We start from the raw sequence: 14,047 nt of genomic DNA, 5'->3' as shown, positions 1-14,047 counted from the left end.
ATATTATGTATGTTCTCAGAGGAGCTATCACAGTCAACACATTTAGATCCTCAGGAAGAGCATAATATATTGGTTAACAGAAGTTCTGACAGTATTTCTAAAAACAATTTTTAATATATACCAAAACATTTTTTTCAAAAATGACAGCTTTTTTCTTTCAGACGTGGGATAGCCAAGATGTCATCCAAGATGTGAGAAAGAACAGAATGGCTTATATATTATTTTCTTCTGCATTTGACTTACCTTCACTAGAGATAGAGAATCAGCCAGCAACTTCCTTAGATTATTCTGTGTTTTCACAGAACAATATATCTGTGGGCAACTTTTCATCCCTCAGTTCTCTGCATGAATAGCAATCATACCTGTGGGAGGTCGGGGGGGAACTTTTGGAGAATCACAGCGGAAAATGAGGATGAGCCAGAAAATATTGAGTAAGTGCACTGTCAGTGTATATATACCCTTCAACTAGCCACACTCACTTTAGGGAGTTGAAATAGGGGAAGTGAGGTCTTATCTCTTAGACTTCATCTGCACACCACATACTGATAGCACACAAGGGCCTCATTATATATAAATATACAGAGTAACTTTACAAGGCTTAAGTTTGGCTCAAGTCTGTGCTATTTTGGCGTTTCAAACCATTAATCTTTAATTGAAAATATAAATAAAAGGCAGGTTACCTTGGAAGTATTTTATTTAGCAATATTCTTAAATTACATCTCATAACTTTGATTCTTAGAAGCCTGTATTTGAATCTGAAACTGATACAAATTTTAAAAGCTTCAAGTTTAATTTTGAAAATGCTCAATAAAGATCCAAGAAAGGCAATATATTTTTAAAATGCATTCAGGACCAAATTACTTGCTATTTTTTTTTCTGATTAAAAATTTACATAACAAGTCTTCCTAATCTCAGAGACTATCCTGTGTGTCTCTCTAATTAAAATCTATATATCAGTCACCACTTCATTTTTATTCTTTGAAAATCATATGAAATCTTACATTTTATGAGAGAGCTGGAAGAAACTTTTTCTACCAATCTCTTAAAACATGATTTATTCCCTTGCACCTTTCATTTTGCAAAAAAGCAGACATTGTTTCTAAGGAGCACTATTGCTGTAAATCTCAAAATTTCCCTCCCATTGTAGAGTATTATCTCATATTTTTATATTCTAAATGAAAATCCATGTTTTACTATTCAAAGATTCTAAACAGTAATTATTGTAGTCTGTGTGTCCATGGCAGTAGACAAGACTAATTTCCATCTGGAACAGTGTGATCTAAAAGCATAGTATAGGCATAATTTATTTTATTTTGCTTTCTTATTTGCATTTCACAGATATTACTTTTATATAAATTCAAAGTTTATGGTAATTCTGCATTGAGCAAGTCTGTTGATACCATGTTTGGATAGCACACATTCATTTCATGTCTCACATTTTTGTAATTCTATCAATATTTTAAACTCATTATATCAGTTACGGTGATCTGTATTCACAGATAAAATTTTAAACTCTTTCATTATTATTATATCAGTTATGCTGATCTGTGATCACTGATGCTTGATGTTACTATTGTAATTGTTTTGGAGCACCATGAAGATGCCCATATAAGATGGTGAACTTAATAAATGTGTATGTCCTGACTGCTCCTCCAACCAGTCATTCCCTCATTTCTCTCAATCTTCTCTGTCCTCATTTGCTGAGACATAATGATACTGAAATATCCACACAAGAACTTCTAACTGTTCAAGTGGAAGGAAGAATCACACACATCTCACTTTAAATCAAAAGGTAGCTAAGTGGATGCACATTGAGGGAATACTCTTAAGTGATATAAATAGGACACACATGTATAAATACCGAAGAGTTTCTCTGGTGTGAGAAATTGAAAGTGTAAATAAGGACTAAATGTACAATAGGTAATGTGAAATAGGAAGAAAAGGGGCAAAGGGGAAGGAAGTGGGAGGGCTGGGGAAAGGATAGAAGGGAATGGGATTAATATGAGAAAATGGAAAAATAGGAACGAAATCTTTGTAAATAGGGAGGACTGGAGGGTTTGAAGGGAGGGCTGGGCAAGGGTGAAAAATAAGAACCAAGAGAGACTATGTAAAGGTGCAAATTTCCAATGATGAATGTCATTATGTTGTATACCTAAAATGTACCAATGATTAGAATGAATAATTGAAAATGTAAAATAGGAAGAAAAGGTCCAAAGGGGTAGGGGTAGTGGGAGGGGCAGGGCAAAGCAAAGAAGGGAAAGGAAAAAATGATGAGAAATGGAAAAAATGGAAATAAAGTCTTTGTAAATAGGGAAGGGTGGAGGGCGTGAAGGGAGGGCTAGGAATGGGGAAAAAATAAGAACCAAGATGCATTATGTAAAGGTACAATTCCCAATGAGAAATGTAATTGTGTTGTGTACCTACAATGTACCAATAAAAGAATTTAATACAAAAAAAAGGTAGAAAGGATTAACTTTATTAACAAAGGCATGTCAAAAGCCCAAACAGGCTGACATCTACACCTTTTACTCCAGTTAGCCAAGTGGTAGATGCAAAGCAAAAGTTCTTGAAGGAAATCAAATGGGCTACTCTCAACAATAAGAAAGTAAAACAACTTAATTGCTGATGTGGAGAAAGTTTGAGTGATCTGGAGAAAAGACCAACCAGGAAGAACATTCTCTTAGGCCAAAGCCTACTCTAAATTTAGGGCAATAAGAAGAATTCTATGAGGGTAGAGATGTAAGGAATATTTAGAAGGAAACTTTAAAGCTAGCAGAGATTGGCTCATGAGGTTTAAGAAGCCATGTTCATAACATAAAAGAGCAAGGTAAATCACCAATAGTGATGTAGAAGCTTCAGTACATTTTCCAGATGATATAGCTAAGAGAATTAACGAAGGTGGCTACACTATAGAATGAATTTTCAATGTATACAAACAAAACAGACTTACATTGGAAGATGTCATCTAGGACTTTCATAGCTAAAGAAAAGTCAATGCCTGGTTTCAAATCTTCAAAGGATAGGCCCTTTTTTTTTTTTTTTTTCTGGTACGGGCTAATGTAGCTGGTGACTTTAAATTGAAGCCAGTACTTATTTATCATTCTGAGAAACCTACAGCCCTCAAGAATTATATTAAATCTACTCTACATTCTATAAATGGAATAACAAAGACTAGATGACAGCAAATCTGCTTACAACATGGTTTACTGAATAGTTTAAGCCCACTGTTGAGACCTACTTATCAGAAAAAAAAAATTTCTTTAAAAATATTATTGTCTGTTGGCATTGGACCTGAATACCAAAGAGCTCTGATGGTCATGTACAATGAGATTAATGTTTGTCTTTCATCGAGGCTAACACAACATTTATTCTGCAGACCATGGATCAATGAGTCATTTTGATTTTCGAGTCCTCTGAAAAATGTTTCTTAGGACTAGTGATTCCCCTGATGGATCTGGGCAAAATAAATTAAACACCTGGAATAAAAAAAAACCTTCTGGAAAGGAATCACCATTCTAAATCTCATTTAAGCATTTGTGGGGCCTGGAGGTGGCTCAGTGGTAAAGCACTTGGCTAGCATGCATGAAGCTCTGGGTTTGATGCCCGGCCCTGGGAGAGAGAGTGAAAAAAGAGAAGGGGGGTGGAGAAGAGGAAGGGAAGAAGCAGGAGAAGAAAGTAGGGAGAAAGAAGAGAAGAAGGGGATAGGAAGAAAGAAAGAAAGAAAGAAAGAAAGAAAGAAAGAAAGAAAGAAAGAAAGAAAGAAAGAAAGAAAGAAAGAGAGGAAGGACATTTGTAATTCATTTAAGGAAGTCAAAAAACAAACTTCAACAGGCATTTGGAAGAAGTTGATTTCAACCATCATGGGAAAATTTGAGAGGTTCCAGACTTCAGTGGAGGAAGTAACTGCAGATGTAGTGGAAATAACAAGAGAACTAGAATTAGAAGTGGAGCCTCAAGCTGTGACTAAACTGTTGCAATCTCATGATAAAACTTTAATAGATAAACAATTGCTTTTTAAGATCCGCAAAGAAAATTGTTTCTTAAAATGGAATTTATTCCTGGTGAAAATACTTTGAAAGCTATGAAACATCATCGTATGCTACAGTGAAATCTTTCATGAGAGGAGGGTTGTAAGTTTGATGCCAGGCTGGGCTTACAATTTCAAGGCCAACCTGGGCTGCAAACAAAAAACCTTTTTCATTCATTAATTTCATAGGTACATTTTAGGTATACAATACGCTGACATTCATTATTGGGAATTTGTATCTTTACATAATATATCTTGGTTCTTATTTTTTTCCCCATTCCCCTGCCCTCCCTTCAACCCCTCCATCCCTCCCTATTTACAAAGACTTTGTTTCCATTTTCCCTTTTCTCATATTAATTCCATTCCCTTCTTTCTTTTTCCCTACCCCTCCCACTTCTCCTTCGCACCTTTTCTTCCTATTTCACATTATCTATTATACCTTTTAGTCCTTATTTACACTTTCACTTTCTCACACTAGAAAAACTATTTGGTATTTACACGTGTGTCCTATTTATTTTACTTAAGAGTATGGCCTCAATGTGCATCCATTTAGCTATAAATGTCTCTAGTTTCTCTTTCTTTATGGCTGAGTGTTACTCACATTTTCTTTATCCAGTCTCCAGTTGATGGACAATTGGGCTGTTTTCAAGATTTAGCCATTACAAACTGTGTGGCTATGAATACAGATGCACATATATCACTGTGGTATGATTCTTTTAATTCTTTGGGGAAGATACCCAGCAGGGGAATAGCTGGGTCAAATGGGACTTCCAGTCCTAGTTCTCTGAGGTATCTCCATAGTGATTTCCACAGTAGTTGCACCAGTCTGCACTCCTACCAGCAGTGCAGCAGGGTTCATTTATCCCCCACAGCCAAGCCAGCATTTGTTGTTGGTTGATTTTTTGATAGCAACCATTCTTTCTGGGGTAAGGTGGAATCTCAGCAAGAAACAAAAAAACTTTAACACATGGTAAACAACTAAATTTACTCTAATTTTACAAAGCTCCCCTAATACAGATTCCCAAACTGGTAAATGCTGCACAAGGTCCATCCTTTTTGAACATCAATCTTATTTAGGAAAAATATTAGTAAATTAAATACATATTTTCTAAAATAGTATACAACTAAGAAACTTCATCTAGGAATAGAAAGATGTTTGAATATTAGTAAATTTATCATGATAATCAATACATTAAAAGGATAAATGATTATATATTCTGTAAAGTAATTTAATTAAATTTAATATTTATTGGTAATATTTAAAATACAGAGCTTTGCAAACAATGAATAGACATTACCTTTAACAAAAATTTCAGCAAGAAAGATACTGAACAGTGTAACATCAAAAATTCAGAAATAAGACAGAGATGCAAACTACTATAAGTACTATCCAACAGTTTTCTGGAAGTTCTAGTCAATAAAACAAAATAAGAAAAAGAAATAATAAATTAAAACATTGAAAAAAGAGGAAAAACCAGTTGCTTTTAGATTATATGAATGCAAACTTAGGAAAACCAAGTGAATTAATACATGATAATCACAGCATTCACCAAGATATATAGATATAAAAACAATACTTAAAAAACAGTCTTCTTACACATGAGAAGTTACAACTAGATAATGTAATGGAAAGAGATCCCTTCTTACAAATGTAAAATAAATAGTAAAATACTTGTGATAATGCTAAAACAATGCGGATCTTTGTAAATAAAACCATAAAGCTGTTTGGGAGTATCAACTAAGACTTACAAATGTCAGATTGCAAGGGGAAAGACATCCAATTCAAACTACCTTAATCAATGAAAAGGAAATCATTGGCTCATACAATATGAATAATGGATATAACTGGTCTTAAGCAAAACTGGGCCTAGAAACTCAAGAAGGGTCCTGAGATTTTTGTCATGCTAGATATTTATTGTTTTTAGCCTGTGTTCCTTTTGAATACTGCTTCTCCCCAAATTCAGTTATAGAATTCAAATAGAACTACCAATTATAGTGCTTATCTCCTCTTTGCAGGTAAATCACATAATTTTGTCCATAAAGCCCCTGCAATTGATTTTTTTGGGTACTGTGTAGAGATCCATTTTCTTTTCCCTTGTATTTTTCCTATTTTTTCAGTATATGTGCTGCTGAAGTGAGCACTCCTTGTATTTTCCTGATACCATTTGTGTAATATCCTCCCAACCCCCTTATCGTTGCCAAGCTGTAACAATATAAAATTGTTCTTATTACATGAGCCTGTTTCTAGGTTCTCCTCTGTTCCTGTGTTTCACCTAATCAGTTCACCAAATTATTAACAAATTTTTCTTTTGCCCTTCTCCTTACTTTCCTTTCTCTAATGTCACCTTCTGTGGTCAAGTCCATTACATTTTCATCATATGAGTGAGATTTTGGTAGAAATTACTTATAGTTCTTGTATGAGTTTCCCATTCAAATCAAAGCTTGGTAACAGAAAACAGGAATGGAGAGCTTGGTTATACCAGGAACCAGGAAAACACAAGCGTATGCATATCCAATGAAACACTGTAAAGGACTTCATACTTATACCATATTATGAATTTGGTGGTTCAAGGTAATTTAATACAAAATTTCCAGGGGCAGAAAAATTTGTCTCACATCTGGCTTACATGTGGATTTACAAAAATCCTTCTTAAATTGCCTTGCATGTGAATCATTTAATTTTTTTTTGCAAATTGTCCTGACAAATTTTGATGTCTAATTCAATTTTATTTCACTACAAAAGGAAGATATTTTTCATAGTCTTTCATTAGATATTACCCCCTAAAGTTTCCAGTGAGCTTATGTACAGAAAAGTAGTAAATGGTTAAAAATATCAAGTGATAGGTATTGCGTTCCTGGTTGGATGAGAAAGGGTGCTAAGCTCCCTAACAGATGCTCTATAATGACAATCTCAAAAGTCACTCCTTTCATTAAGATTTCTCTAATTTCTACTCTCCTTCTGATGGAAATGTTACTTTCTGATATCCCATAGCTGTTTATCCCACCAAAAGTCTTCATCTAGGCTAGCTGTGTGCGTTTGTATTTAGTGTCTTTATTAGAATTGGAACTCTGAGAGCAGTACCTGATTTAACATTTGAATTCAGTAGAGTAGTTAAGTTCGGTGTATTCCAAATATTCCTAACTTTGCAGGAGTTAGGTATTCTTACTTCTATATTGTCATGTTGTATATGCTACATACATACACAGCATAGTAATTTATTTCTTTACTTCTCTGACCCACAACATAGAACTCTCTGGAGAAAAATACCAATTTCTTTTTAGTTTCTAAGTACATATTGATTTTAAATGTCCAATAAATATATCTTTAATATGAAAAATATAATGAATGAATGGGTAAATAGCATAGTGGACAGAGGCAGGGAGACCTGAGTTAGAAAACAAGCTACACCATTTGGTGAAGTGATTCTGGATAAAGCATTCAAAGTGTAAGTGTTCTCATTTGTAACCTAGGAAGATTACATTTACTACTAGTTTGTTTGGCCTCTTTTGAAGCCCTAGGAACTTCACTAATCTGTGGTGTCCATATGTTAGAGGATTAACAGTTCTTTATAAAATCCTTCTCTAAGCAATCACCACTGTTTTCCATCAATCTTGCTTTCTTCATTATTGTCCCTTGCTTTCTTACCACATCATTCTTATCTTCTTATCTGTTATTTGCTAACCCAGTAAACATTTCTTTCCTCCTATCATAGTAATAACATTTTTGATACATCTTTTAGGGTGTCTGGGAAGAGAGGAGCAATGGTGGTCAAAGTATACAGACAGGCAATGTAAATATTAGGATTTAGGCATTCCTTAGAGAGAGAAGCATTTTAACATTAGGGGGAACGGACATACAAGGGCTGCTTGAAAACTGTGTGTTTAAATTTTTAAAAAAGTATTACAGTAAAAGACACATTGCCATAAATTGCCCTTAAAATACTCCCCCTTGTTCTCAACACACCCCATTTTCTTGCCACTTTCTGAAGCAGTCCAGGAAGTCCTTTTTTGTGTGTCTTTATGAGGTGTGATAAAAAATACAGTGAATGCTGCTGCCAAGTACTGTCCAACAGAAAGGCAGACTCATACAAACATTCCCCTTTGTCCTTATCCACTTTACTCACCTGATCCAGCACTATGGTGGAACTTCTGGCCATTCCTACAAGTCAAAATGACCATGAAAGGCAAATATTTTGAATTAATTCAGGACCTCCAGGCTGCCACAAAAGCTCAACTAAACACAGTAACTATTATCTTAAATAGGAGCAACAACACCCAATAGTAACACCTTATTGCTATTATTTGAATTACAATATTTTACACTGGTTTTCCAATGCCTTATAATCCTTACAACTCAGGTCAATATACTGAAAAATACCTTTAAAATGTTTTGAAAAGATAAGATTTAAGAAGTACTTTGGACTAGTAAATGCTCTTTGGGGAGGTTATAAAGTATTTGAACACATTTGTTAATTTTACTGCATTTTCTCATGTGACATTGTTTTGTATAGCATACTTGTTACATCATTTTTAGCTAAGATTTATGTATAAATTAAAAAATGTTCGCTTCCATATACAATAGCAGTTAATATACTTTATCGGCCTGTAAATTTGATACCTTATACTAAAATTTTCTGGATTTTGAGAGCCTCATACATAAAATCCTCAAAACAGCTCTGAAGCTATTAATGAGCTCAAGGCCTTGTGCTTTTTATCACGAGGGCTACTTCACTTTCTTAGGTTCTGCCAAACACGTCTACCTTGTCAAAGTCAGCTATATTGGACGTTAAGCATTCTGTATGTACATAGCAAAGAAGTCTAGGTTAAAATCCAGACCTCATTCTATTGGAAATCATACATCAAATCCATGACCTATAAATGATGTTATTTTCAAACGGCAAATACAGTGATTCTTTATATGAATATTTTTGATAAACTCCTTCTTTTGTGACAAATCACTATTTAAGTTCCCTAAAAAGCATAATTTATTTCGGCAAAAATGATTTTTCATTGTGTAGAAGGCAATTTTTATTTTCCATCTTTATCCTTTTAAGAAGTTCTTTTTAGGAATCTTATCCTGGGCTTCCTGCTGGCCTTGAGCCTCATTTTTCCCACCCTAATGCCTGACTACTGGACCAATATTTTTAAGAATTTGGCTCTGGGCAGTGCTGTGCTGAGTGACAAATGGATGAAGATGGAGGTTTTATTGATGCATCTGAACCGCATTTAATTTTCCGTGTTGCTTTATCTGTTCCTTCTAGCTCCCAGGATATTTAATTTTGAGGGTTCTGGTTGGGTCGCTGGTACTTTACGCGTTTAGTAATAAGAAACATAATCTGCTTTTTCTGGTAGGATAATAAATCTTCATTTACATTAAGGGCTGCTTACTTCAAAGTGTTTTGCATAGTGTTTTCCTACACCTTCTAAAGGGACAAATCCTCCCTGTAAGCTGTGGCACTGCCCAGGCGGCCTCCGATGACCCGGTCTAGCAACCCGCACCCCACCCGGCAGGAAAGGGGCCAGACCTCGCGCGGCCTTCCATACCGCCGCCGCGCCGCTTCCCTCCCACCGCCCAGGCTCCGGCTCGCAGCCCGCGCCTCAGCCCTCAGCTATAGCGACGCCCCCGCTCCCCTCCGCGGCTCCCCCCGCGTGTCTCGCCAAGCCAGACAGCGGGTAACCGCCGCCTCCGCTGGGGCATCCCGGCTCCATAGGCCTAACGCTCTCCAGACACCTGCTTCTCACTGGCCAATGCCGCTGCCCCTCACCCCGCAGGCCCCTCGGCAATTGGCCCCAAGCCGCAGCTCGTCATCTTCTGGCCTCTCCTAGAGTCCCGCCTCCATTACTGGGTCATTTAAGTTTATCACAAATAAATAAATAAAGGAGGAAATAGAAATGCGTAGAAAGTAAAAGCAGTAGGGAGGGGGTGGGGGCGCGGGGAAGAGGGGCGGAGCGGAGGAGTAAACAACCTAACTTGATCATACCTGTATCGACCAATCAGAGCTCACTCCAGCCCGGTCTGACGGGCTCTCTCGACCAATAGTTTTCCACTTCTCTGGTCACTGAATAATGAGATTAGATTGACCTCTTCAGAGCGGGCGAAGGTGCGGCAAAGAAGGGGAATTTGGAGAGCTATCGACCAATCGACTGTTAGCAAGTCGGAGAGCGAAGTTTCGGCTCTCCAATGGACGTTTGAGATAGCGGATTGGGTCTCTCCTAGTCCAATCGCAAATAGTAGAGATGAGGAAAGGAGTAGTTGGGGGCGGGGACAGAGAGGGACGAGGAAGGCTGAATTTTGTTTATGGGCGGCAACCTCACGAGGGGGTCCCGTCCTTATTGGTTCACTGAAGCGAAGAGTGGCAGGAGAGCAGCCCAATAGTGGGGAAAGCTAGAGGTTCGCTGCGTAAAGCGCCCAATGTGGGCTTTCTGCCGAAGAAGTAGGGGCGGGGGGAAGTTTAGGAGTTGAGGAAAGAAGATTAAAGAGCGTGAGGAGGTAAAGCCAAAAACTCTAATTTGTTGTGGGGCGTGAGGGAGGGGTATATGCATGCCAAGGAGACCAGGCGTCTACGAGGCGCTCGGAATGGGGGGCGGCGGGACAGGAAGGAGGGGAGCGGGGTGGAGCCGGGGCGAGTTACGGAGCGGCGAGCCCGCGGGCCGTGCCCCGCCCCGCGCGCCCCCTCCCCCCCGACGCCCCTCCTCGCGCCGCCTGGGGCTGAGTCGCCGGCCCGCCGCGGCTGCTGGGAGCGCGGGAGCGCGGGAGGGTCCTTGAGTCCTCGGGTCCTCGGGTCCTCGGGTCTGCGGGCGCTGGAGCTGGCGGGCGTCCCGCAGCTGGAACTGTGTCTTCTGCTTCCTTCCCTTGACTCCCGGCGCCTGGAGCTGCTACTCGCAAGAAGAGGAGCGGAGGGCTCTGGCCGGGGCTCGAGAGTTGTTGGCGTGCCCGCTCCGTCCCCCTCCCTGCCCCGAGCGCCCGGGCTTTCGCGGTCTTTGGAGGTCTTCGGATAACCGGGGGCGGGAGGTGACCTAACCGGAGGCGCCTGACCCTTTCCCGCGCCGGGGCTGCCCCGCCCCTCGGCTTCGCGTCTACACTAGAGAGGAGGGGGCGTGGGAAGGGAGGACCCACCTTTCCCTCTTTTCCTTCTTCTTTGAGCCACTCTGGAAACGTTAAAAAATGTCAACGCTTTTTGATATGTGAGACAAAACGGTTGGGAGGTTTTTGAAAGTTTAAATGCGGTCCTTTGGGCCTTGTGGCTTTCAGGTCCTCCAGCCCCCGAAGCCCGTACCCTTTTTAAGGATGCTGAAGAGGCAGGAGGCAGGGATTTTTCTAAAAGTTGTATTGATAAACACACTTGCACAAACATATGCTAGGCACACACATAAACTGTAAACATTAGCGAAAAACACAATATGGCGTACAGCTACACTACCTAGTGCGGTAATCCGCTGATCTCTTAACTCTGAGCCCAGTCGACTGAGGTCACTAGCAGGATGATAGCTCTCCAGTAGAAATTTCAGTGAAACAGGAAGTAATTTGGAAACCTGTGGGTGTAGTACTGTCCTCAGAATCAGCACTGACCTAAGTTGAACATGTTAACCGTTGTAGAGATGTTGAAATTGTCTTTACTATTTTGTACCGTTAAAAATAACCAAAAAGTTGCTGGAGATTTCCCATTACTTGGCCGTGTTTTCATTTCAGCTGATAAAATTATCAGAGGCCACTCATTCCCACAGTGTTTTCAAGTGAACTCTATTCTAAAGTTACTCTTGTAACTTGTTGCCATTGAAAGTTTTAAAACATGTAATTACCATTTCGTAAATAAATTCTGTAACACAACACAGTAACCATTCATTTAAAATTATAAATGGTTTATCTTCAGTTTTGTTCCTGCTCCTAATGTCAAGGAGCCTTTCGCTTTTTTTGTGGGAATAGTTAGGTTCCACCCTTCAACCATATCTACGTCTGGGTAAATTTGACCAATCAAGAACTACCTACTTTGCATTTTTACTTACTAGCAGGAGTAGCTGTTTCTAGGGAAAAAAAGAATTACATTGGTTTTCAGGATGTATCCCAGTTGATGCACAGATAATACATAGATACATAGTGATGCCCTTGTACCATCTCTGAATCTTCTCCCAAGAAAGGTTTTGGAATTGTCTTGAAGAATTGCTGATGTGACTTACTGTCTTTTGCCTAAGATTTAATTCCCAAGATTGTGGTTATGATTTCCAATGAACTCAGTCTTGAAGGATTTTAGGCTTGAAAATACATGATGCTGAAGTAAACTGCTAAGAAGAAAAGTTAGCTGCTCAGTGATTTGAGCAGTTGTTTATTTTTGGTGTTTTGATTTTAAGATCTTATAGACTAGAGGAATACAGGCCTTTGAAATAGGAAGATCAGGTGACAAGTTTGCAGTCTACCAGCCTCCAAAGTACTATTCCTTTGCATGATGACATCCTAATTTTAAAAAACTAGGGAAAGAAATTTAAGACTAAAAATTACCAAGTTTTAGCCATTTCCAGGAAGAAATCTTTAGACTTATGAGTCTGGGTCAGTGTTTTAACAATATTATACTAAGAAAATGTAAATATAGACTTGTGTGTACATTGACCACTGAAAGACAATATGACATTAAATGGAATAATTCAGGATGAGAGAGTTCATGTGAAGGTTATAATGGAGCGGTGTTGTTTAGACAACTGTACTAGATGTGATGCTAATTTCCTATGTAGTAAGGCCAGAAAACATGTGAGATTCACAAATATTCCAACTCCTCTTTGTCAATTTAATAAGAATTTTACCACTTGGTTTAGGAAGAAAATCTAAGGGCAAAGCCATTTTAAATGAATTATTTTTGTCTCATTAGTGAAAGTCTTCAGAAGACTTTCTAGACAAATAGGATTTCCTAGAAAAAAAGGCTAGACTGAATAACTAGGTCATTTTAGAAGAGGAATAAAGGCTACAACTAAATTTCTTTAAGGGATCTATAATCTATAAATGAATTTCAAATTATTCCAAGTATCTTCAGAATCAGTGGTAAGAATTAAAAAAAATTTTTTGAATATAGAAGAGCCTAATGAGCTCTGTTTTATTTTCTGAAATAATCGTGTTTTTTCTGAAATAGATGGTTAAATAATCAATTTGTTCACAACACTGTTCTAGACATTTCGTATATAATAGTGGACAAGAGAGAAAATTGGCAGTCTTTTTGTGGAGCTTATTTACATTGTAATGTAATGATAGTTTTTTTTTTTTTACTTCATATTGCTGGGAAAGATTTTGGGGTGAAATTTTAAAGCCTATCTGCTTTTGAAAGAGCTTATTGGAAGTTTGAGAAAGAGGAATGTGTTTACCAATTGCCAATGATAGGAAACGAAGAGCTTAGTGTAATTTTATTTGTACTTTTTGTTACTGTCATACACTCGTCATATTTTTCAATAAGCTTGACAGAGGGATTATATATTTTTCTGTCTTTGAAAGAAATAAAATGTTTTATATTAAAAAAATCTTGTCTTGAATTTTACTGTAACATTCGTATGTAGCATGGTCTTGTTTGCAAAGTCTGGTGAAACTAATGCTAGAATATTTGTTCATTTTTCTTTAGATTTGTTCTAGTAGTATATCTGAAAAATCAAGTATTTCAATCTTTTTTTTTGTTGTGGTTTTAGCAAGAGAAAATGAAAGTTGTAATTAATTTATAGGTGACGTTGAAGAGGTAGAAAAAGGCCTACAAAAATGCTTTGTTATTTAAACCTTTATTTTAAAAACCCCAAAAGCATTTGATTGGCACTTCTTTGATTTAATAGACCATTTGTAATGCAAGAGGAACATTACAGAAGGTTTTAACATTACTTTAATCATTTAGTCTGTGGGTGGAAAAATCATAGTTTCTAACAGAGAGCAACTTGCTGTTTGGTTAAATGAGTGTATGATTTAACTCTGAGTTTGTGGTTTCATGTAGTAGATGTCTCACCTTTCCAAAACCTACTTTATACTCCTTAAATACCAAATTCTGGTTTTCATTCTTT

At 37.8% G+C, this 14,047-nt stretch overlaps 1 protein-coding gene and 1 long non-coding RNA gene across 17 annotated transcripts in view; one reads left to right on the top strand and one right to left on the bottom strand.

Moving 5' to 3' along the window:
- LOC110350466 (uncharacterized) overlaps positions 1 to 10,300 on the bottom strand; it is a 114,192-nt gene extending 103,892 nt beyond the window's left edge. Inside the window, exon 1 of the long non-coding RNA XR_015450397.1 lies at positions 10,009 to 10,300. This is a non-coding gene — a long non-coding RNA (uncharacterized LOC110350466). The remainder of the gene's footprint in view (positions 1 to 10,008) is intronic.
- An 82-nt stretch (positions 10,301 to 10,382) lies between these two features.
- Zbtb20 (zinc finger and BTB domain containing 20) overlaps positions 10,383 to 14,047 on the top strand; it is an 865,938-nt gene continuing 862,273 nt past the window's right edge. For 6 of the 16 annotated variants that reach the window (XM_087208842.1, XM_087208707.1, XM_087208726.1 and 3 more), the window contains exon 1: positions 10,406 to 10,517. The gene's annotated coding sequence lies outside the window, so the exon portion shown is untranslated. Of the gene's footprint in view, positions 10,518 to 14,047 lie in introns of all 16 variants that reach the window. The other 10 variants (XM_087208762.1, XM_087208829.1, XM_004835685.4 and 7 more) reach the window with 5 other exon arrangements.

This window comes from Heterocephalus glaber, unplaced genomic scaffold (genome assembly GCF_053883595.1).
Source record: "Heterocephalus glaber isolate CG9 unplaced genomic scaffold, H.glaber_assembly_v1.0 deba00000122, whole genome shotgun sequence".
Classification (NCBI taxonomy): Eukaryota; Metazoa; Chordata; class Mammalia; order Rodentia; family Bathyergidae; genus Heterocephalus; species Heterocephalus glaber.
This window is presented reverse-complemented; position numbering and strand designations above follow the sequence as displayed.